We start from the raw sequence: 20,624 nt of genomic DNA, 5'->3' as shown, positions 1-20,624 counted from the left end.
GTATTTGAAGGTGAAGGTGATTTTGTAGACATGTGTGAAAGACATGTTCTGAAATGCAAGTGTTGTTGTTTGGAGAGCACATCGGTTACGTGTCAGATGTGTAGTCAAGCAGTAATTTCTCGCCATAGCTGCAAATATTAGCCGGTAATATGAAGTGTTGTCAGCTAAAGTCTGATGATGCAGACGACCGTAAGGACGAAGTACCCAAGAGTACCGCTAGGCCGCGCCTCTTTAGCTCAGTGGTAGAGCACTGGTCTAATAAACCAGCGGTCGTAAGTTCCATCCTCACAGGTGAAAGATGAATTTTGGAAATCAGTTGCGCGTCGTGGCCGTATAGCAAACAGTATCTGTGATGACGAACAATTTGCGACAGGCGTTTTTTTAAGAATCACTCTCAGATGCGATTAAGGCGAATGGCGCAGATAAAGCATTTGCCAAAGCGGTACAGCATAAGGTGGGACGAGGCAGTCTGAATTACATTTTATAGATGTATTTCTCACATATCTCAGAGCCTCTCGCGATATTCGTCGTCGTCGTCGTCGTCGTCGCCGCCGCCGCCGCTTCTGCAGAAGTAGCAAATGGCAATCGTAGCAAATGCGGCGAGGGACGCCCTGCCTTCGATTCCGAATGCACAAAGTGTGTGGTCTTGTTTCACAGTCTATATTTGGTCGGTCTCGTCAGAGGTTGAATGTAACGAATGGGTGGGAAAGAGCAAGGGGCAGCGGCTGTGTAGAACGAAAACACAAATCCTCAGGGGTGTGAGCGTTTCGAGATGAGTCGTATACATGTAAATGTTGGTCGTCAGTGACCGTGTGGCCTAATGGATAAGGCGTCGGACTTCGGATCTGAAGATTACAGGTTCGAATGCTGTCACGCTTGTGTTTTTCCAGTTCTGAAAAAGAATCATAACGTTTTAATGTAGCAATTGAGCAGTACGAAACCGTCTGAATGTTGCTGTTGACCATTTTTTGCTTGGAGATGCTCTTGAGCTTGAAACACACACAACAAGACCGGTGTTAACTAGCGAAATGGTCGGCAGAGTGCCGACACAGCGAGTTTTGACTATCACTTGCACATCTAAAACAACGTCGGAAAGTAACTCGTTCGGCTTTTGAGTCACATAAAGTATGTGCGTTAATTTTGACGCCACTAGCTCTGCATGTTGTCATGCAATTTCTTTACCTCTCAGAAATGATTATGACATAAAAGTGAAGTACGTGACGAGTGTGACGTTAGGAAAACATTAGGCATCATGGAGAGATTCTGTATGGGACCATCCAACACAAACGAGTACTGTGTGACGTGCTACCCGGCAGGTATTCACCGAGGTAGCCGGCTAGCTCAGTCGGTAGAGCCTCGGACTCTTAATCCCAGGGTTGTGGGTTCGAGCCAGACGCTGGGAGAAACGGAATTTTGTTCCGCTGCAGGTGTAAATTACCGTTTTTCTGATTAACGAGATTTAATGGAAATAGCAACTTTAAACTTTGCCTACGTCTCTGTCAGTCGCAAGGAAGCTGTATTTGAAGGTGAAGGTGATTTTGTAGACATGTGTGAAAGACATGTTCTGAAATGCAAGTGTTGTTGTTTGGAGAGCACATCGGTTACGTGTCAGATGTGTAGCCAAGCAGTAATTTGTCGCCATAGCTGCAAATATTAGCCGGTAATATGAAGTGTTGTCAGCTAAAGTCTGATGATGCAGACGACCGTAAGGACGAAGTACCCAAGAGTACCGCTAGGCCGCGCCTCTTTAGCTCAGTGGTAGAGCACTGGTCTAATAAACCAGCGGTCGTAAGTTCAATCCTCACAGGAGAAAGATGAATTTTGGAAATCAGTTGCGCGTCGTGGCCGTATAGCAAACAGTACCTGTGATGACGAACAATTAGCGACAGGCGTTTTTTTAAGAATCATTCTCAGATGCGATTAAGGCGAATGGCGCAGATAAAGCATTTGCCAAAGCGGTACAGCATAAGGTGGGACGAGGCAGTCTGAATTACATTTTATAGATGTATTTCTCACATATCTCAGAGCCTCTCGCGATATTCGTCGTCGTCGTCGTCGTCGTCGTCGTCGTCGTCGTCGCCGCCGCCGCCGCTTCTGCAGAAGTAGCAAATGGCAATCGTAGCAAATGCGGCGAGGGACGCCCTGCCTTCGATTCCGAATGCACAAAGTGTGTGGTCTTGTTTCACAGTCTATATTTGGTCGGTCTCGTCAGAGGTTGAATGTAACGAATGGGTGGGAAAGAGCAAGGGGCAGCGGCTGTGTAGAACGAAAACACAAATCCTCAGGGGTGTGAGCGTTTCGAGATGAGTCGTATACATGTAAATGTTGGTCGTCAGTGACCGTGTGGCCTAATGGATAAGGCGTCGGACTTCGGATCTGAAGATTACAGGTTCGAATGCTGTCACGCTTGTGTTTTTCCAGTTCTGAAAAAGAAACATAACGTTTTAATGTAGCAATTGAGCAGTACGAAACCGTCTGAATGTTGCTGTTGACCATTTTTTGCTTGGAGATGCTCTTGAGCTTGAAACACACACAACAAGACCGGTGTTAACTAGCGAAATGGTCGGCAGAGTGCCGACACAGCGAGTTTTGACTATCACTTGCACATCTAAAACAACGTCGGAAAGTAACTCGTTCGGCTTTTGAGTCACATAAAGTATGTGCGTTAATTTTGACGCCACTAGCTCTGCATGTTGTCATGCAATTTCTTTACCTCTCAGAAATGATTATGACATAAAAGTGAAGTACGTGACGAGTGTGACGTTAGGAAAACATTAGGCATCATGGAGAGATTCTGTATGGGACCACCCAACACAAACGAGTACTGTGTGACGTGCTACCCGGCAGGTATTCACCGAGGTAGCCGGCTAGCTCAGTCGGTAGAGCGTCAGACTTTTAATCCCAGGGTCGTGGGTTCGAGCCAGACGCTGGGCGGAACGGAATTTTGTTCCGCTGCAAGTGTAAATTACCGTTTTTCTGATTAACGAGATTTAATGGAAATAGCAACTTTAAACTTTGCCTACGTCTCTGTCAGTCGCAAGGAAGCTGTATTTGAAGGTGAAGGTGATTTTGTAGACATGTGTGAAAGACATGTTCTGAAATGCAAGTGTTGTTGTTTGGAGAGCACATCGGTTACGTGTCAGATGTGTAGTCAAGCAGTAATTTGTCGCCATAGCTGCAAATATTAGCCGGTAATATGAAGTGTTGTCAGCTAAAGTCTGATGATGCAGACGACCGTAAGGACGAAGTACCCAAGAGTACCGCTAGGCCGCGCCTCTTTAGCTCAGTGGTAGAGCACTGGTCTAATAAACCAGCGGTCGTAAGTTCCATCCTCACAGGAGAAAGATGAATTTTGGAAATCAGTTGCGCGTCGTGGCCGTATAGCAAACAGTACCTGTGATGACGAACAATTAGCGACAGGCGTTTTCTTAAGAATCACTCTCAGATGCGATTAAGGCGAATGGCGCAGATAAAGCATTTGCCAAAGCGGTACAGCATAAGGTGGGACGAGGTAGTCTGAATTACATTTTATAGATGTATTTCTCACATATCTCAGAGCCTCTCGCGATATTCGTCGTCGTCGTCGTCGTCGTCGTCGCCGCCGCTTCTGCAGAAGTAGCAAATGGCAATCGTAGCAAATGCGGCGAGGGACGCCCTGCCTTCGATTCCGAATGCACAAAGTGTGTGGTCTTGTTTCACAGTCTATATTTGGTCGGTCTCGTCAGAGGTTGAATGTAACGAATGGGTGGGAAAGAGCAAGGGGCAGCGGCTGTGTAGAACGAAAACACAAATCCTCAGGGGTGTGAGCGTTTCGAGATGAGTCGTATACATGTAAATGTTGGTCGTCAGTGACCGTGTGGCCTAATGGAAAAGGCGTCGGACTTCGGATCTGAAGATTACAGGTTCGAATGCTGTCACGCTTGTGTTTTTCCAGTTCTGAAAAAGAAACATAACGTTTTAATGTAGCAATTGAGCAGTACGAAACCGTCTGAATGTTGCTGTTGACCATTTTTTGCTTGGAGATGCTCTTGAGCTTGAAACACACACAACAAGACCGGTGTTAACTAGCGAAATGGTCGGCAGAGTGCCGACACAGCGAGTTTTGACTATCACTTGCACATCTAAAACAACGTCGGAAAGTAACTCGTTCGGCTTTTGAGTCACATAAAGTATGTGCGTTAATTTTGACGCCACTAGCTCTGCATGTTGTCATGCAATTTCTTTACCTCTCAGAAATGATTATGACATAAAAGTGAAGTACGTGACGAGTGTGACGTTAGGAAAACATTAGGCATCATGGAGAGATTCTGTATGGGACCACCCAACACAAACGAGTACTGTGTGACGTGCTACCCGGAAGTTATTCACCGAGGTAGCCGGCTAGCTCAGTCGGTAGAGCGTCAGACTCTTAATCCCAGGGTCGTGGGTTCGAGCCAGACGCTGGGCGGAACGGAATTTTGTTCCGCTGCAAGTGTAAATTACCGTTTTTCTGATTAACGAGATTTAATGGAAATAGCAACTTTAAACTTTGCCTACGTCTCTGTCAGTCGCAAGGAAGCTGTATTTGAAGGTGAAGGTGATTTTGTAGACATGTGTGAAAGACATGTTCTGAAATGCAAGTGTTGTTGTTTGGAGAGCACATCGGTTACGTGTCAGATGTGTAGTCAAGCAGTAATTTGTCGCCATAGCTGCAAATATTAGCCGGTAATATGAAGTGTTGTCAGCTAAAGTCTGATGATGCAGACGACCGTAAGGACGAAGTACCCAACAGTACCGCTAGGCCGCGCCTCTTTAGCTCAGTGGTAGAGCACTGGTCTAATAAACCAGCGGTCGTAAGTTCAATCCTCACAGGAGAAAGATGAATTTTGGAAATCAGTTGCGCGTCGTGGCCGTATAGCAAACAGTACCTGTGATGACGAACAATTAGCGACAGGCGTTTTTTTAAGAATCATTCTCAGATGCGATTAAGGCGAATGGCGCAGATAAAGCATTTGCCAAAGCGGTACAGCATAAGGTGGGACGAGGCAGTCTGAATTACATTTTATAGATGTATTTCTCACATATCTCAGAGCCTCTCGCGATATTCGTCGTCGTCGTCGTCGTCGTCGTCGTCGTCGTCGTCGTCGTCGTCGCCGCCGCCGCCGCTTCTGCAGAAGTAGCAAATGGCAATCGTAGCAAATGCGGCGAGGGACGCCCTGCCTTCGATTCCGAATGCACAAAGTGTGTGGTCTTGTTTCACAGTCTATATTTGGTCGGTCTCGTCAGAGGTTGAATGTAACGAATGGGTGGGAAAGAGCAAGGGGCAGCGGCTGTGTAGAACGAAAACACAAGTCCTCAGGGGTGTGAGCGTTTCGAGATGAGTCGTATACATGTAAATGTTGGTCGTCAGTGACCGTGTGGCCTAATGGATAAGGCGTCGGACTTCGGATCTGAAGATTACAGGTTCGAATGCTGTCACGCTTGTGTTTTTCCAGTTCTGAAAAAGAAACATAACGTTTTAATGTAGCAATTGAGCAGTACGAAACCGTCTGAATGTTGCTGTTGACCATTTTTTGCTTGGAGATGCTCTTGAGCTTGAAACACACACAACAAGACCGGTGTTAACTAGCGAAATGGTCGGCAGAGTGCCGACACAGCGAGTTTTGACTATCACTTGCACATCTAAAACAACGTCGGAAAGTAACTCGTTCGGCTTTTGAGTCACATAAAGTATGTGCGTTAATTTTGACGCCACTAGCTCTGCATGTTGTCATGCAATTTCTTTACCTCTCAGAAATGATTATGACATAAAAGTGAAGTACGTGACGAGTGTGACGTTAGGAAAACATTAGGCATCATGGAGAGATTCTGTATGGGACCACCCAACACAAACGAGTACTGTGTGACGTGCTACCCGGCAGGTATTCACCGAGGTAGCCGGCTAGCTCAGTCGGTAGAGCGTCAGACTTTTAATCCCAGGGTCGTGGGTTCGAGCCAGACGCTGGGCGGAACGGAATTTTGTTCCGCTGCAAGTGTAAATTACCGTTTTTCTGATTAACGAGATTTAATGGAAATAGCAACTTTAAACTTTGCCTACGTCTCTGTCAGTCGCAAGGAAGCTGTATTTGAAGGTGAAGGTGATTTTGTAGACATGTGTGAAAGACATGTTCTGAAATGCAAGTGTTGTTGTTTGGAGAGCACATCGGTTACGTGTCAGATGTGTAGTCAAGCAGTAATTTGTCGCCATAGCTGCAAATATTAGCCGGTAATATGAAGTGTTGTCAGCTAAAGTCTGATGATGCAGACGACCGTAAGGACGAAGTACCCAAGAGTACCGCTAGGCCGCGCCTCTTTAGCTCAGTGGTAGAGCACTGGTCTAATAAACCAGCGGTCGTAAGTTCCATCCTCACAGGAGAAAGATGAATTTTGGAAATCAGTTGCGCGTCGTGGCCGTATAGCAAACAGTACCTGTGATGACGAACAATTAGCGACAGGCGTTTTCTTAAGAATCACTCTCAGATGCGATTAAGGCGAATGGCGCAGATAAAGCATTTGCCAAAGCGGTACAGCATAAGGTGGGACGAGGTAGTCTGAATTACATTTTATAGATGTATTTCTCACATATCTCAGAGCCTCTCGCGATATTCGTCGTCGTCGTCGTCGTCGTCGTCGCCGCCGCTTCTGCAGAAGTAGCAAATGGCAATCGTAGCAAATGCGGCGAGGGACGCCCTGCCTTCGATTCCGAATGCACAAAGTGTGTGGTCTTGTTTCACAGTCTATATTTGGTCGGTCTCGTCAGAGGTTGAATGTAACGAATGGGTGGGAAAGAGCAAGGGGCAGCGGCTGTGTAGAACGAAAACACAAATCCTCAGGGGTGTGAGCGTTTCGAGATGAGTCGTATACATGTAAATGTTGGTCGTCAGTGACCGTGTGGCCTAATGGAAAAGGCGTCGGACTTCGGATCTGAAGATTACAGGTTCGAATGCTGTCACGCTTGTGTTTTTCCAGTTCTGAAAAAGAAACATAACGTTTTAATGTAGCAATTGAGCAGTACGAAACCGTCTGAATGTTGCTGTTGACCATTTTTTGCTTGGAGATGCTCTTGAGCTTGAAACACACACAACAAGACCGGTGTTAACTAGCGAAATGGTCGGCAGAGTGCCGACACAGCGAGTTTTGACTATCACTTGCACATCTAAAACAACGTCGGAAAGTAACTCGTTCGGCTTTTGAGTCACATAAAGTATGTGCGTTAATTTTGACGCCACTAGCTCTGCATGTTGTCATGCAATTTCTTTACCTCTCAGAAATGATTATGACATAAAAGTGAAGTACGTGACGAGTGTGACGTTAGGAAAACATTAGGCATCATGGAGAGATTCTGTATGGGACCATCCAACACAAACGAGTACTGTGTGACGTGCTACCCGGCAGGTATTCACCGAGGTAGCCGGCTAGCTCAGTCGGTAGAGCCTCGGACTCTTAATCCCAGGGTTGTGGGTTCGAGCCAGACGCTGGGAGAAACGGAATTTTGTTCCGCTGCAGGTGTAAATTACCGTTTTTCTGATTAACGAGATTTAATGGAAATAGCAACTTTAAACTTTGCCTACGTCTCTGTCAGTCGCAAGGAAGCTGTATTTGAAGGTGAAGGTGATTTTGTAGACATGTGTGAAAGACATGTTCTGAAATGCAAGTGTTGTTGTTTGGAGAGCACATCGGTTACGTGTCAGATGTGTAGCCAAGCAGTAATTTGTCGCCATAGCTGCAAATATTAGCCGGTAATATGAAGTGTTGTCAGCTAAAGTCTGATGATGCAGACGACCGTAAGGACGAAGTACCCAAGAGTACCGCTAGGCCGCGCCTCTTTAGCTCAGTGGTAGAGCACTGGTCTAATAAACCAGCGGTCGTAAGTTCAATCCTCACAGGAGAAAGATGAATTTTGGAAATCAGTTGCGCGTCGTGGCCGTATAGCAAACAGTACCTGTGATGACGAACAATTAGCGACAGGCGTTTTTTTAAGAATCATTCTCAGATGCGATTAAGGCGAATGGCGCAGATAAAGCATTTGCCAAAGCGGTACAGCATAAGGTGGGACGAGGCAGTCTGAATTACATTTTATAGATGTATTTCTCACATATCTCAGAGCCTCTCGCGATATTCGTCGTCGTCGTCGTCGTCGTCGTCGTCGTCGTCGTCGTCGCCGCCGCCGCCGCTTCTGCAGAAGTAGCAAATGGCAATCGTAGCAAATGCGGCGAGGGACGCCCTGCCTTCGATTCCGAATGCACAAAGTGTGTGGTCTTGTTTCACAGTCTATATTTGGTCGGTCTCGTCAGAGGTTGAATGTAACGAATGGGTGGGAAAGAGCAAGGGGCAGCGGCTGTGTAGAACGAAAACACAAATCCTCAGGGGTGTGAGCGTTTCGAGATGAGTCGTATACATGTAAATGTTGGTCGTCAGTGACCGTGTGGCCTAATGGATAAGGCGTCGGACTTCGGATCTGAAGATTACAGGTTCGAATGCTGTCACGCTTGTGTTTTTCCAGTTCTGAAAAAGAAACATAACGTTTTAATGTAGCAATTGAGCAGTACGAAACCGTCTGAATGTTGCTGTTGACCATTTTTTGCTTGGAGATGCTCTTGAGCTTGAAACACACACAACAAGACCGGTGTTAACTAGCGAAATGGTCGGCAGAGTGCCGACACAGCGAGTTTTGACTATCACTTGCACATCTAAAACAACGTCGGAAAGTAACTCGTTCGGCTTTTGAGTCACATAAAGTATGTGCGTTAATTTTGACGCCACTAGCTCTGCATGTTGTCATGCAATTTCTTTACCTCTCAGAAATGATTATGACATAAAAGTGAAGTACGTGACGAGTGTGACGTTAGGAAAACATTAGGCATCATGGAGAGATTCTGTATGGGACCACCCAACACAAACGAGTACTGTGTGACGTGCTACCCGGCAGGTATTCACCGAGGTAGCCGGCTAGCTCAGTCGGTAGAGCGTCAGACTTTTAATCCCAGGGTCGTGGGTTCGAGCCAGACGCTGGGCGGAACGGAATTTTGTTCCGCTGCAAGTGTAAATTACCGTTTTTCTGATTAACGAGATTTAATGGAAATAGCAACTTTAAACTTTGCCTACGTCTCTGTCAGTCGCAAGGAAGCTGTATTTGAAGGTGAAGGTGATTTTGTAGACATGTGTGAAAGACATGTTCTGAAATGCAAGTGTTGTTGTTTGGAGAGCACATCGGTTACGTGTCAGATGTGTAGTCAAGCAGTAATTTGTCGCCATAGCTGCAAATATTAGCCGGTAATATGAAGTGTTGTCAGCTAAAGTCTGATGATGCAGACGACCGTAAGGACGAAGTACCCAAGAGTACCGCTAGGCCGCGCCTCTTTAGCTCAGTGGTAGAGCACTGGTCTAATAAACCAGCGGTCGTAAGTTCCATCCTCACAGGAGAAAGATGAATTTTGGAAATCAGTTGCGCGTCGTGGCCGTATAGCAAACAGTACCTGTGATGACGAACAATTAGCGACAGGCGTTTTCTTAAGAATCACTCTCAGATGCGATTAAGGCGAATGGCGCAGATAAAGCATTTGCCAAAGCGGTACAGCATAAGGTGGGACGAGGTAGTCTGAATTACATTTTATAGATGTATTTCTCACATATCTCAGAGCCTCTCGCGATATTCGTCGTCGTCGTCGTCGTCGTCGTCGCCGCCGCTTCTGCAGAAGTAGCAAATGGCAATCGTAGCAAATGCGGCGAGGGACGCCCTGCCTTCGATTCCGAATGCACAAAGTGTGTGGTCTTGTTTCACAGTCTATATTTGGTCGGTCTCGTCAGAGGTTGAATGTAACGAATGGGTGGGAAAGAGCAAGGGGCAGCGGCTGTGTAGAACGAAAACACAAATCCTCAGGGGTGTGAGCGTTTCGAGATGAGTCGTATACATGTAAATGTTGGTCGTCAGTGACCGTGTGGCCTAATGGAAAAGGCGTCGGACTTCGGATCTGAAGATTACAGGTTCGAATGCTGTCACGCTTGTGTTTTTCCAGTTCTGAAAAAGAAACATAACGTTTTAATGTAGCAATTGAGCAGTACGAAACCGTCTGAATGTTGCTGTTGACCATTTTTTGCTTGGAGATGCTCTTGAGCTTGAAACACACACAACAAGACCGGTGTTAACTAGCGAAATGGTCGGCAGAGTGCCGACACAGCGAGTTTTGACTATCACTTGCACATCTAAAACAACGTCGGAAAGTAACTCGTTCGGCTTTTGAGTCACATAAAGTATGTGCGTTAATTTTGACGCCACTAGCTCTGCATGTTGTCATGCAATTTCTTTACCTCTCAGAAATGATTATGACATAAAAGTGAAGTACGTGACGAGTGTGACGTTAGGAAAACATTAGGCATCATGGAGAGATTCTGTATGGGACCACCCAACACAAACGAGTACTGTGTGACGTGCTACCCGGAAGTTATTCACCGAGGTAGCCGGCTAGCTCAGTCGGTAGAGCGTCAGACTCTTAATCCCAGGGTCGTGGGTTCGAGCCAGACGCTGGGCGGAACGGAATTTTGTTCCGCTGCAAGTGTAAATTACCGTTTTTCTGATTAACGAGATTTAATGGAAATAGCAACTTTAAACTTTGCCTACGTCTCTGTCAGTCGCAAGGAAGCTGTATTTGAAGGTGAAGGTGATTTTGTAGACATGTGTGAAAGACATGTTCTGAAATGCAAGTGTTGTTGTTTGGAGAGCACATCGGTTACGTGTCAGATGTGTAGTCAAGCAGTAATTTGTCGCCATAGCTGCAAATATTAGCCGGTAATATGAAGTGTTGTCAGCTAAAGTCTGATGATGCAGACGACCGTAAGGACGAAGTACCCAAGAGTACCGCTAGGCCGCGCCTCTTTAGCTCAGTGGTAGAGCACTGGTCTAATAAACCAGCGGTCGTAAGTTCAATCCTCACAGGAGAAAGATGAATTTTGGAAATCAGTTGCGCGTCGTGGCCGTATAGCAAACAGTACCTGTGATGACGAACAATTAGCGACAGGCGTTTTTTTAAGAATCATTCTCAGATGCGATTAAGGCGAATGGCGCAGATAAAGCATTTGCCAAAGCGGTACAGCATAAGGTGGGACGAGGCAGTCTGAATTACATTTTATAGATGTATTTCTCACATATCTCAGAGCCTCTCGCGATATTCGTCGTCGTCGTCGTCGTCGTCGTCGTCGTCGTCGTCGTCGTCGCCGCCGCCGCCGCTTCTGCAGAAGTAGCAAATGGCAATCGTAGCAAATGCGGCGAGGGACGCCCTGCCTTCGATTCCGAATGCACAAAGTGTGTGGTCTTGTTTCACAGTCTATATTTGGTCGGTCTCGTCAGAGGTTGAATGTAACGAATGGGTGGGAAAGAGCAAGGGGCAGCGGCTGTGTAGAACGAAAACACAAATCCTCAGGGGTGTGAGCGTTTCGAGATGAGTCGTATACATGTAAATGTTGGTCGTCAGTGACCGTGTGGCCTAATGGATAAGGCGTCGGACTTCGGATCTGAAGATTACAGGTTCGAATGCTGTCACGCTTGTGTTTTTCCAGTTCTGAAAAAGAAACATAACGTTTTAATGTAGCAATTGAGCAGTACGAAACCGTCTGAATGTTGCTGTTGACCATTTTTTGCTTGGAGATGCTCTTGAGCTTGAAACACACACAACAAGACCGGTGTTAACTAGCGAAATGGTCGGCAGAGTGCCGACACAGCGAGTTTTGACTATCACTTGCACATCTAAAACAACGTCGGAAAGTAACTCGTTCGGCTTTTGAGTCACATAAAGTATGTGCGTTAATTTTGACGCCACTAGCTCTGCATGTTGTCATGCAATTTCTTTACCTCTCAGAAATGATTATGACATAAAAGTGAAGTACGTGACGAGTGTGACGTTAGGAAAACATTAGGCATCATGGAGAGATTCTGTATGGGACCACCCAACACAAACGAGTACTGTGTGACGTGCTACCCGGCAGGTATTCACCGAGGTAGCCGGCTAGCTCAGTCGGTAGAGCGTCAGACTTTTAATCCCAGGGTCGTGGGTTCGAGCCAGACGCTGGGCGGAACGGAATTTTGTTCCGCTGCAAGTGTAAATTACCGTTTTTCTGATTAACGAGATTTAATGGAAATAGCAACTTTAAACTTTGCCTACGTCTCTGTCAGTCGCAAGGAAGCTGTATTTGAAGGTGAAGGTGATTTTGTAGACATGTGTGAAAGACATGTTCTGAAATGCAAGTGTTGTTGTTTGGAGAGCACATCGGTTACGTGTCAGATGTGTAGTCAAGCAGTAATTTGTCGCCATAACTGCAAATATTAGCCGGTAATATGAAGTGTTGTCAGCTAAAGTCTGATGATGCAGACGACCGTAAGGACGAAGTACCCAAGAGTACCGCTAGGCCGCGCCTCTTTAGCTCAGTGGTAGAGCACTGGTCTAATAAACCAGCGGTCGTAAGTTCCATCCTCACAGGAGAAAGATGAATTTTGGAAATCAGTTGCGCGTCGTGGCCGTATAGCAAACAGTACCTGTGATGACGAACAATTAGCGACAGGCGTTTTCTTAAGAATCACTCTCAGATGCGATTAAGGCGAATGGCGCAGATAAAGCATTTGCCAAAGCGGTACAGCATAAGGTGGGACGAGGTAGTCTGAATTACATTTTATAGATGTATTTCTCACATATCTCAGAGCCTCTCGCGATATTCGTCGTCGTCGTCGTCGTCGTCGTCGCCGCCGCTTCTGCAGAAGTAGCAAATGGCAATCGTAGCAAATGCGGCGAGGGACGCCCTGCCTTCGATTCCGAATGCACAAAGTGTGTGGTCTTGTTTCACAGTCTATATTTGGTCGGTCTCGTCAGAGGTTGAATGTAACGAATGGGTGGGAAAGAGCAAGGGGCAGCGGCTGTGTAGAACGAAAACACAAATCCTCAGGGGTGTGAGCGTTTCGAGATGAGTCGTATACATGTAAATGTTGGTCGTCAGTGACCGTGTGGCCTAATGGAAAAGGCGTCGGACTTCGGATCTGAAGATTACAGGTTCGAATGCTGTCACGCTTGTGTTTTTCCAGTTCTGAAAAAGAAACATAACGTTTTAATGTAGCAATTGAGCAGTACGAAACCGTCTGAATGTTGCTGTTGACCATTTTTTGCTTGGAGATGCTCTTGAGCTTGAAACACACACAACAAGACCGGTGTTAACTAGCGAAATGGTCGGCAGAGTGCCGACACAGCGAGTTTTGACTATCACTTGCACATCTAAAACAACGTCGGAAAGTAACTCGTTCGGCTTTTGAGTCACATAAAGTATGTGCGTTAATTTTGACACCACTAGCTCTGCATGTTGTCATGCAATTTCTTTACCTCTCAGAAATGATTATGACATAAAAGTGAAGTACGTGACGAGTGTGACGTTAGGAAAACATTAGGCATCATGGAGAGATTCTGTATGGGACCACCCAACACAAACGAGTACTGTGTGACGTGCTACCCGGAAGTTATTCACCGAGGTAGCCGGCTAGCTCAGTCGGTAGAGCGTCAGACTCTTAATCCCAGGGTCGTGGGTTCGAGCCAGACGCTGGGCGGAACGGAATTTTGTTCCGCTGCAAGTGTAAATTACCGTTTTTCTGATTAACGAGATTTAATGGAAATAGCAACTTTAAACTTTGCCTACGTCTCTGTCAGTCGCAAGGAAGCTGTATTTGAAGGTGAAGGTGATTTTGTAGACATGTGTGAAAGACATGTTCTGAAATGCAAGTGTTGTTGTTTGGAGAGCACATCGGTTACGTGTCAGATGTGTAGTCAAGCAGTAATTTGTCGCCATAGCTGCAAATATTAGCCGGTAATATGAAGTGTTGTCAGCTAAAGTCTGATGATGCAGACGACCGTAAGGACGAAGTACCCAAGAGTACCGCTAGGCCGCGCCTCTTTAGCTCAGTGGTAGAGCACTGGTCTAATAAACCAGCGGTCGTAAGTTCCATCCTCACAGGAGAAAGATGAATTTTGGAAATCAGTTGCGCGTCGTGGCCGTATAGCAAACAGTACCTGTGATGACGAACAATTAGCGACAGGCGTTTTTTTAAGAATCACTCTCAGATGCGATTAAGGCGAATGGCGCAGATAAAGCATTTGCCAAAGCGGTACAGCATAAGGTGGGACGAGGCAGTCTGAATTACATTTTATAGATGTATTTCTCACATATCTCAGAGCCTCTCGCGATATTCGTCGTCGTCGTCGTCGTCGTCGTCGTCGCCGCCGCCGCCGCCGCTTCTGCAGAAGTAGCAAATGGCAATCGTAGCAAATGCGGCGAGGGACGCCCTGCCTTCGATTCCGAATGCACAAAGTGTGTGGTCTTGTTTCACAGTCTATATTTGGTCGGTCTCGTCAGAGGTTGAATGTAACGAATGGGTGGGAAAGAGCAAGGGGCAGCGGCTGTGTAGAACGAAAACACAAATCCTCAGGGGTGTGAGCGTTTCGAGATGAGTCGTATACATGTAAATGTTGGTCGTCAGTGACCGTGTGGCCTAATGGATAAGGCGTCGGACTTCGGATCTGAAGATTACAGGTTCGAATGCTGTCACGCTTGTGTTTTTCCAGTTCTGAAAAAGAAACATAACGTTTTAATGTAGCAATTGAGCAGTACGAAACCGTCTGAATGTTGCTGTTGACCATTTTTTGCTTGGAGATGCTCTTGAGCTTGAAACACACACAACAAGACCGGTGTTAACTAGCGAAATGGTCGGCAGAGTGCCGACACAGCGAGTTTTGACTATCACTTGCACATCTAAAACAACGTCGGAAAGTAACTCGTTCGGCTTTTGAGTCACATAAAGTATGTGCGTTAATTTTGACGCCACTAGCTCTGCATGTTGTCATGCAATTTCTTTACCTCTCAGAAATGATTATGACATAAAAGTGAAGTACGTGACGAGTGTGACGTTAGGAAAACATTAGGCATCATGGAGAGATTCTGTATGGGACCACCCAACACAAACGAGTACTGTGTGACGTGCTACCCGGCAGTTATTCACCGAGGTAGCCGGCTAGCTCAGTCGGTAGAGCGTCAGACTCTTAATCCCAGGGTCGTGGGTTCGAGCCAGACGCTGGGCGGAACGGAATTTTGTTCCGCTGCAAGTGTAAATTACCGTTTTTCTGATTAACGAGATTTAATGGAAATAGCAACTTTAAACTTTGCCTACGTCTCTGTCAGTCGCAAGGAAGCTGTATTTGAAGGTGAAGGTGATTTTGTAGACATGTGTGAAAGACATGTTCTGAAATGCAAGTGTTGTTGTTTGGAGAGCACATCGGTTACGTGTCAGATGTGTAGTCAAGCAGTAATTTGTCGCCATAGCTGCAAATATTAGCCGGTAATATGAAGTGTTGTCAGCTAAAGTCTGATGATGCAGACGACCGTAAGGACGAAGTACCCAAGAGTACCGCTAGGCCGCGCCTCTTTAGCTCAGTGGTAGAGCACTGGTCTAATAAACCAGCGGTCGTAAGTTCAATCCTCACAGGAGAAAGATGAATTTTGGAAATCAGTTGCGCGTCGTGGCCGTATAGCAAACAGTACCTGTGATGACGAACAATTAGCGACAGGCGTTTTTTTAAGAATCATTCTCAGATGCGATTAAGGCGAATGGCGCAGATAAAGCATTTGCCAAAGCGGTACAGCATAAGGTGGGACGAGGCAGTCTGAATTACATTTTATAGATGTATTTCTCACATATCTCAGAGCCTCTCGCGATATTCGTCGTCGTCGTCGTCGTCGTCGTCGTCGTCGTCGTCGTCGTCGCCGCCGCCGCCGCTTCTGCAGAAGTAGCAAATGGCAATCGTAGCAAATGCGGCGAGGGACGCCCTGCCTTCGATTCCGAATGCACAAAGTGTGTGGTCTTGTTTCACAGTCTATATTTGGTCGGTCTCGTCAGAGGTTGAATGTAACGAATGGGTGGGAAAGAGCAAGGGGCAGCGGCTGTGTAGAACGAAAACACAAATCCTCAGGGGTGTGAGCGTTTCGAGATGAGTCGTATACATGTAAATGTTGGTCGTCAGTGACCGTGTGGCCTAATGGATAAGGCGTCGGACTTCGGATCTGAAGATTACAGGTTCGAATGCTGTCACGCTTGTGTTTTTCCAGTTCTGAAAAAGAAACATAACGTTTTAATGTAGCAATTGAGCAGTACGAAACCGTCTGAATGTTGCTGTTGACCATTTTTTGCTTGGAGATGCTCTTGAGCTTGAAACACACACAACAAGACCGGTGTTAACTAGCGAAATGGTCGGCAGAGTGCCGACACAGCGAGTTTTGACTATCACTTGCACATCTAAAACAACGTCGGAAAGTAACTCGTTCGGCTTTTGAGTCACATAAAGTATGTGCGTTAATTTTGACGCCACTAGCTCTGCATGTTGTCATGCAATTTCTTTACCTCTCAGAAATGATTATGACATAAAAGTGAAGTACGTGACGAGTGTGACGTTAGGAAAACATTAGGCATCATGGAGAGATTCTGTATGGGACCACCCAACACAAACGAGTACTGTGTGACGTGCTACCCGGCAGGTATTCACCGAGGTAGCCGGCTAGCTCAGTCGGTAGAGCGTCAGACTTTTAATCCCAGGGTCGTGGGTTCGAGCCAGACGCTGGGCGGAACGGAATTTTGTTCCGCTGCAAGTGTAAATTACCGTTTTTCTGATTAACGAGATTTAATGGAAATAGCAACTTTAAACTTTGCCTACGTCTCTGTCAGTCGCAAGGAAGCTGTATTTGAAGGTGAAGGTGATTTTGTAGACATGTGTGAAAGACATGTTCTGAAATGCAAGTGTTGTTGTTTGGAGAGCACATCGGTTACGTGTCAGATGTGTAGTCAAGCAGTAATTTGTCGCCATAACTGCAAATATTAGCCGGTAATATGAAGTGTTGTCAGCTAAAGTCTGATGATGCAGACGACCGTAAGGACGAAGTACCCAAGAGTACCGCTAGGCCGCGCCTCTTTAGCTCAGTGGTAGAGCACTGGTCTAATAAACCAGCGGTCGTAAGTTCCATCCTCACAGGAGAAAGATGAATTTTGGAAATCAGTTGCGCGTCGTGGCCGTATAGCAAACAGTACCTGTGATGACGAACAATTAGCGACAGGCGTTTTCTTAAGAATCACTCTCAGATGCGATTAAGGCGAATGGCGCAGATAAAGCATTTGCCAAAGCGGTACAGCATAAGGTGGGACGAGGTAGTCTGAATTACATTTTATAGATGTATTTCTCACATATCTCAGAGCCTCTCGCGATATTCGTCGTCGTCGTCGTCGTCGTCGTCGCCGCCGCTTCTGCAGAAGTAGCAAATGGCAATCGTAGCAAATGCGGCGAGGGACGCCCTGCCTTCGATTCCGAATGCACAAAGTGTGTGGTCTTGTTTCACAGTCTATATTTGGTCGGTCTCGTCAGAGGTTGAATGTAACGAATGGGTGGGAAAGAGCAAGGGGCAGCGGCTGTGTAGAACGAAAACACAAATCCTCAGGGGTGTGAGCGTTTCGAGATGAGTCGTATACATGTAAATGTTGGTCGTCAGTGACCGTGTGGCCTAATGGAAAAGGCGTCGGACTTCGGATCTGAAGATTACAGGTTCGAATGCTGTCACGCTTGTGTTTTTCCAGTTCTGAAAAAGAAACATAACGTTTTAATGTAGCAATTGAGCAGTACGAAACCGTCTGAATGTTGCTGTTGACCATTTTTTGCTTGGAGATGCTCTTGAGCTTGAAACACACACAACAAGACCGGTGTTAACTAGCGAAATGGTCGGCAGAGTGCCGACACAGCGAGTTTTGACTATCACTTGCACATCTAAAACAACGTCGGAAAGTAACTCGTTCGGCTTTTGAGTCACATAAAGTATGTGCGTTAATTTTGACACCACTAGCTCTGCATGTTGTCATGCAATTTCTTTACCTCTCAGAAATGATTATGACATAAAAGTGAAGTACGTGACGAGTGTGACGTTAGGAAAACATTAGGCATCATGGAGAGATTCTGTATGGGACCACCCAACACAAACGAGTACTGTGTGACGTGCTACCCGGAAGTTATTCACCGAGGTAGCCGGCTAGCTCAGTCGGTAGAGCGTCAGACTCTTAATCCCAGGGTCGTGGGTTCGAGCCAGACGCTGGGCGGAACGGAATTTTGTTCCGCTGCAAGTGTAAATTACCGTTTTTCTGATTAACGAGATTTAATGGAAATAGCAACTTTAAACTTTGCCTACGTCTCTGTCAGTCGCAAGGAAGCTGTATTTGAAGGTGAAGGTGATTTTGTAGACATGTGTGAAAGACATGTTCTGAAATGCAAGTGTTGTTGTTTGGAGAGCACATCGGTTACGTGTCAGATGTGTAGTCAAGCAGTAATTTGTCGCCATAGCTGCAAATATTAGCCGGTAATATGAAGTGTTGTCAGCTAAAGTCTGATGATGCAGACGACCGTAAGGACGAAGTACCCAAGAGTACCGCTAGGCCGCGCCTCTTTAGCTCAGTGGTAGAGCACTGGTCTAATAAACCAGCGGTCGTAAGTTCCATCCTCACAGGAGAAAGATGAATTTTGGAAATCAGTTGCGCGTCGTGGCCGTATAGCAAACAGTACCTGTGATGACGAACAATTAGCGACAGGCGTTTTTTTAAGAATCACTCTCAGATGCGATTAAGGCGAATGGCGCAGATAAAGCATTTGCCAAAGCGGTACAGCATAAGGTGGGACGAGGCAGTCTGAATTACATTTTATAGATGTATTTCTCACATATCTCAGAGCCTCTCGCGATATTCGTCGTCGTCGTCGTCGTCGTCGTCGTCGCCGCCGCCGCCGCCGCTTCTGCAGAAGTAGCAAATGGCAATCGTAGCAAATGCGGCGAGGGACGCCCTGCCTTCGATTCCGAATGCACAAAGTGTGTGGTCTTGTTTCACAGTCTATATTTGGTCGGTCTCGTCAGAGGTTGAATGTAACGAATGGGTGGGAAAGAGCAAGGGGCAGCGGCTGTGTAGAACGAAAACACAAATCCTCAGGGGTGTGAGCGTTTCGAGATGAGTCGTATACATGTAAATGTTGGTCGTCAGTGACCGTGTGGCCTAATGGATAAGGCGTCGGACTTCGGATCTGAAGATTACAGGTTCGAATGCTGTCACGCTTGTGTTTTTCCAGTTCTGAAAAAGAAACATAACGTTTTAATGTAGCAATTGAGCAGTACGAAACCGTCTGAATGTTGCTGTTGACCATTTTTTGCTTGGAGATGCTCTTGAGCTTGAAACACACACAACAAGACCGGTGTTAACTAGCGAAATGGTCGGCAGAGTGCCGACACAGCGAGTTTTGACTATCACTTGCACATCTAAAACAACGTCGGAAAGTAACTCGTTCGGCTTTTGAGTCACATAAAGTATGTGCGTTAATTTTGACGCCACTAGCTCTGCATGTTGTCATGCAATTTCTTTACCTCTCAGAAATGATTATGACATAAAAGTGAAGTACGTGACGAGTGTGACGTTAGGAAAACATTAGGCATCATGGAGAGATTCTGTATGGGACCACCCAACACAAACGAGTACTGTGTGACGTGCTACCCGGCAGTTATTCACCGAGGTAGCCGGCTAGCTCAGTCGGTAGAGCGTCAGACTCTTAATCCCAGGGTCGTGGGTTCGAGCCAGACGCTGGGCGGAACGGAATTTTGTTCCGCTGCAAGTGTAAATTACCGTTTTTCTGATTAACGAGATTTAATGGAAATAGCAACTTTAAACTTTGCCTACGTCTCTGTCAGTCGCAAGGAAGCTGTATTTGAAGGTGAAGGTGATTTTGTAGACATGTGTGAAAGACATGTTCTGAAATGCAAGTGTTGTTGTTTGGAGAGCACATCGGTTACGTGTCAGATGTGTAGTCAAGCAGTAATTTGTCGCCATAGCTGCAAATATTAGCCGGTAATATGAAGTGTTGTCAGCTAAAGTCTGATGATGCAGACGACCGTAAGGACGAAGTACCCAAGAGTACCGCTAGGCCGCGCCTCTTTAGCTCAGTGGTAGAGCACTGGTCTAATAAACCAGCGGTCGTAAGTTCCATCCTCACAGGAGAAAGATGAATTTTGGAAATCAGTTGCGCGTCGTGGCCGTATAGCAAACAGTACCTGTGATGACGAACAATTAGCGACAGGCGTTTTTTTAAGAATCACTCTCAGATGCGATTAAGGCGAATGGCGCAGATAAAGCATTTGCCGAAGCGGTACAGCATAAGGTGGGACGAGGCAGTCTGAATTACATTTTATAGATGTATTTCTCACATATCTCAGAGCCTCTCGCGATATTCGTCGTCGTCGTCGTCGTCGTCGTCGTCGTCGCCGCCGCCGCCGCTTCTGCAGAAGTAGCAAATGGCAATCGTAGCAAATGCGGCGAGGGACGCCCTGCCTTCGATTCCGAATGCACAAAGTGTGTGGTCTTGTTTCACAGTCTATATTTGGTCGGTCTCGTCAGAGGTTGAATGTAACGAATGGGTGGGAAAGAGCAAGGGGCTGCGGCTGTGTAGAACGAAAACACAAATCCTCAGGGGTGTGAGCGTTTCGAGATGAGTCGTATACATGTAAATGTTGGTCGTCAG

At 46.3% G+C, this 20,624-nt stretch overlaps 5 non-coding genes across 5 annotated transcripts; all 5 read left to right on the top strand.

The window, feature by feature from the left end:
* Window positions 1-1,741: 1,741 nt before the first annotated feature.
* On the top strand, window positions 1,742-1,813 carry Trnai-aau (transfer RNA isoleucine (anticodon AAU)). The gene has a single exon. It is a non-coding gene; the product is annotated as a tRNA-Ile (tRNA).
* Window positions 1,814-4,785: 2,972 nt separating this feature from the next.
* Window positions 4,786-4,857, top strand: Trnai-aau (transfer RNA isoleucine (anticodon AAU)). Its single transcript has one exon. It is a non-coding gene; the product is annotated as a tRNA-Ile (tRNA).
* A 2,981-nt stretch (window positions 4,858-7,838) lies between these two features.
* Window positions 7,839-7,910, top strand: Trnai-aau (transfer RNA isoleucine (anticodon AAU)). The gene has a single exon. It is a non-coding gene; the product is annotated as a tRNA-Ile (tRNA).
* A 2,975-nt stretch (window positions 7,911-10,885) lies between these two features.
* Window positions 10,886-10,957, top strand: Trnai-aau (transfer RNA isoleucine (anticodon AAU)). Its single transcript has one exon. It is a non-coding gene; the product is annotated as a tRNA-Ile (tRNA).
* Window positions 10,958-15,460: 4,503 nt separating this feature from the next.
* Trnai-aau (transfer RNA isoleucine (anticodon AAU)) lies at window positions 15,461-15,532 on the top strand. Its single transcript has one exon. It is a non-coding gene; the product is annotated as a tRNA-Ile (tRNA).
* Window positions 15,533-20,624: the final 5,092 nt, after the last annotated feature.

This window comes from Schistocerca gregaria, unplaced genomic scaffold (assembly GCF_023897955.1).
Source record: "Schistocerca gregaria isolate iqSchGreg1 unplaced genomic scaffold, iqSchGreg1.2 ptg000259l, whole genome shotgun sequence".
Taxonomy (NCBI): domain Eukaryota; kingdom Metazoa; phylum Arthropoda; class Insecta; order Orthoptera; family Acrididae; genus Schistocerca; species Schistocerca gregaria.
This window is presented reverse-complemented; position numbering and strand designations above follow the sequence as displayed.